This window comes from Rhagoletis pomonella, unplaced genomic scaffold (genome assembly GCF_013731165.1).
Source record: "Rhagoletis pomonella isolate Grant_MI unplaced genomic scaffold, Rhpom_1.0 Rhpom_scaffold_00007, whole genome shotgun sequence".
Classification (NCBI taxonomy): domain Eukaryota; kingdom Metazoa; phylum Arthropoda; class Insecta; order Diptera; family Tephritidae; genus Rhagoletis; species Rhagoletis pomonella.
In genome coordinates, this window is record NW_023458561.1 from 8116109 (window position 1) to 8120853 (window position 4745).

Below are 4745 nucleotides of genomic sequence, written 5' to 3' on the forward strand. Positions count from 1 at the left end.
AAAAAATTAGAGGGTTGCCACGTGTGTTTAAAATTTAAGTTTAGGTCAATTGATACGATAAAGTAAATATTGCCATAGCGGCTGTCAAAACTTGAAAACTTTAATTTACTTTAATTGAAAACATAAATTATATATTGCAATAATTGCAAACTAAAGAGGCTAGGAAATTTTAATGCCGAAAAAATTTTTAGGGTATTTTCCTGCTTGAAAAATTTTATTCATTTAAATTTGTAAAACAATTTTGAAATATTAAAATACGGACATAAAACTAAAGAGGATTAGGAAGCTTAGTTTTGAAAATATTTTTGAAGCGGGTTGCCACCTATTTGAAAGCTTTAATTAAGTTAAATTGATAAGATAACCTAAATGTTGCCATATGGGTGTCAAACGAAAGTATTTGGGAATAATAAAATTGCAACAGGCCGATATATGTACATAATAGATGTTAAAGAAAAAGTAATAGAGGGTTTATTAGATCAACAGAAGCCAAATCTAAAATTTTTATAATTTTGGTGTGTCTGCCTGTATGTTTGTAAGCGCATAACGCACAAATTTAAGTGTGGAATTAAATGCAGTTTTCACCGATGTACATATTTATATTTTTTTTTTGTTTTAGCTTATCGTCGATCATTATTCCTAGGTTTTCGAATGTATACTTTTTCCAGTGTGTCATTTTTTATATTTGGAGCTAGCAACGGACTGTTCTCAAAATTTCGCCATGATATAACCACGAACTTAATTTTATTTACATTCAATTAACTGTGTTCAAGCATAACCAATCGCACGTTTTTGTAAATTCTGTGTGGAAGGTTTTTCGCTAGAAAAAAATCAAAACTTTTTTTTGTTGCAATTTCATAGAGTTCTCTGTACAATGTATTTCACTAAAACACTAAACGACTAATTCAAATTTCTCTTTCGCTGATTTGTAAACAAAGGTACATAAGTTACCACAACTGTCAAAATCGGCAAAACGAAGGTAGCGGTACCACTGACGGCGCCACCTTTGTTCGCTGCACCGTGGTCCTATTACATGCTACTTAGGGATGTTAATTTTTCAGCTTTTTCCGATCCCGGGATTTGCGGGATGTCGTTGTCACAATCCCGGGATCCTGGAATTAGTCTCGGGATTTAGATATTCATTACTTTTCAACAACTTGAATCGAAAAAATTGCTTCTATATTGTTGGAGAAGCTCTCCTACCATGAAATAAATAATAATAAATGGGTTTGAAACCTACTTTTTTATTTAAAGTGGCGTTTTTATTTTTTCTCTCTGACCGTAGGATTTATTTTGAAGGACTTTGTAATTTCAAAGATATGATTAATTCCAAAAATTTTTTTAAATATTCAATGCAATGTAAAATAAAAACATGGGTAAAAAATATAATAGGAAATTTCATTAGAATTTAAAAAACTTAAACTTTTTGGATTCACAAGGACGACTAAGTAATTTTAAAGCTGACAAAGTTAGAAGAACGTATAACATATAATTTTTTCAAAAAACAAATATTGCAAAATTTCAAGGGTAAAATTTAAAAATGACATTTTCAATATTTACAAGCCCTCCTGCACCAGAACCTTGAATCTGTTCAAATTCTACAGGATTCCCTCATTAATTTTATACCCATACTGCTTCTCTAAGCACATTTCTCTCATTTTTTTAAAATCATTTTTAAATTATTGACGTCAGAGTGAAAAACTAAAAACGCAATTTTACTGCATTTGGCCCATGGTTTCGCGAATATATTGATATTTGTGTTTAAAATTTACTATCTCGCGGTGTTATCTATATATTAATACGCTAACATAAATTTTTTCTCCGTTCGCTTGGCGATTCTACCGAACCAATTTCAAAACCAAGAACACCGTTGGAAAGGCATTTTTCCATAGATGGTTTCACAATTGGTTGAAAATTACGGCCAAAACCGTCGTTTAAACATTTTCGAATTGTGTGTAGATGTTGCTGCAACATGTTCAATTTGACATGTTTCGCCTGTTGTTTCACTACACATTTGAAATTAAGCTTTGAAATAAAGATAAATATGAAGATGAAGAAATAAATGATAACGATGAAGTCAAATAAAAAGAAGGCAAAAGTGAAGATAAAGACGAAAATGGAGACAATGACAGATACATAAGAATTAGGGTAACTAAAAGGGTAAGAACATTTCTTGAATTTATGAAGTGAAACTTCTTTAGCGGCAGTTGGTTGGTTGGGAGTAAATTGTCAAATTCAAGGGGAATAATGCGCATGGAAATAGTTCTCGGTTTAACGGTTTGAGAATAAAAACAAAAACAAAGATGCCTAGAGGTACAGGCAAAAACGAAAATCAAAGTAAATTTAAACACTTTAAGGTAAAGGTGAAGAGGAATATGCAAAAATAAAGATAAATATGAAGAAAAGGATGAGGATGAAGATCGATATTGTTATCGATATAAAACTCGATATTTTTGTCGATATATTAATCGATGTTGCCATCGATAAAATAATCGATATTGTTATCGATACTGTTATTGATTAAATAACCGCTATTGTAATCGATATAATAATCAATATAACAATCGCCATTGTTATCGATACAATAATGGATATTGTTATCGTTTATTTTTTAGTCATTTATATTGTTAACGATATGTACAATAAACGATTCTGATGATTGTTATATTTATCGAGAAATTAATCGATTTTACAATCGTTGTATTTTTCTATATGTTTTTGGATATTGTTATCGGTATTTTTATCGACACAGATATCAACAAGGTTATCGATATACTAATCGGAACATGGAATGTGATCACATTACATGACATCACATCACATCGAAGAGACATCACATGATATTACATCACATATCAAGTGACATGACACTATATGACATGACATCACATGATATGACATCGTATGACATGACATGGCATCACATGATATGACATCATATGGTACGACATCATATGACATGACATCAGAGGATATGACAACACATGGCATGACATCCTATCACATCACATAAAATCACGTCACGTCTTATCACGTCATCGCACCTCATCTCATCTACGTGAATACAAAAAGGAAAGGATATAAGCAAAGATATCAAAGATAAAAACAAAGTTGAAGACGAAGGTAAAGTTACCGATTTCAAAACCAAAATAACCGTTGGAAAGGTAATTTTCTATAGATGAGGAGGGTTTTTATAGTTTCGAAATTGGTTGAAAATCGTCGTTTAAAAATTTCCATATTTGTGAAAGGTTGTTTTTGCAACCTGTTCAGTTTAAGCTGTTTCGCATTTTGTTTTACTTCGTATTTGAAATTAAACTTTGAAATAAAGATAAATATGAAGATGAAGAAACAAGTGATAACGATGAAGAAAAAAAGGCAAAAGTGAAGATAAAGACGAAAATTGAGATAAAGGCGAAAATGGAGACAATGAGACATACCTAAGAATTAGTTCAACAGAGTTGAAATTTTCCGATAGGAATCGAAAATAAACCAGCCATAAGGGTTACTGAAATTTATCGAACCTTCGAAGTTTATAATTATCGAAATTTATCTATGCTTATTAAGTTATCGCAACGTACCGAAGAGGAGAAGCTCGGCCAAACAGTAACGTATGTGTAAGCGCCAATCATTATTATTATTATTTAACGTATCGAATTATTCAAACTGATGAATGTTTAATTAAAATACAGCGGCTCCGCTGGCTTGGTCATGTCGTTCGAATGGACACCGACGCTCCAGCGCTAATGAATTATCATTATTTATAGAGTTAACTAAATATATCGAGGTGTCGTAATGCATGGAGTTCTTTCAACTTACAGAGTTATCGATAATTATTGATCTACTGACATTGGTTGGTTCAACAAAGCAAAGTTTATGGAATTTTCAAAATATATCGATTTATCGAAATTTCAAGGTTATATAAGCTTATCGATTTATCACTGCTTATCGAATTTAATCGTCTTAACAGAGTGTAACGAGTTATCAAAATGTTTAGATAGTTTTCGAAAAATGTGGAGATGTCAAAAGAAAAAATTTATAGGTATCCAAAGTTTTTACATTTTTGAGTTATCGAAATTTATCGAGCCATCGAATTTCACAGTTATCGAAATTGGTCGAGTTAACGAATTTTGTTGGGTTATCGAATTTTAGTGTTCTTGAAATTCATCGAACTATCGATATGTATCAAATCATTGAAATTTATCGATAAACTTGAATGTATCGGGTCAATTTCAAGTCCTCCAAAGACCTCAGATAAAAAAAAAATTAGTTACGTTTTAGCAGAAGATTTTCCGGTTAGTTAATTTGTACCATATAAGTTTTGCTACGTGTTAAGTTAGAAAACCTCTCCAAGGCTTCTAAAACTAGAAAAACTGTCGAATTTCGACAGTAACTGGCACTCTAGTACGTATAATGAGCTAGACATTTATTTAAAAAAATATTAATTATTAAATAAAAGAAGAAATATAGCCAATACTGGTCAAGAAAAGGAGTTCCTATTATAGCCATCAGTGCAAATTACAAATCCCGAAAATTCCCGGATTACTTGCCAAGAATCCCGGGATTTTCGACACCTTAAAAAGTCCGGGATCCCGGGATTAACATTCCTAATGCTACAAGAAAACTCTCTAGCAGAGCTGTGTAATGATTGAATCAATTGAGTGTGCATTCTAATTTTTTTCGTTTCAAAAATATGATTGTTTGATTTAAAAAATTTAACAACCACTCTTGAGATTGGTTACAAATTGTAA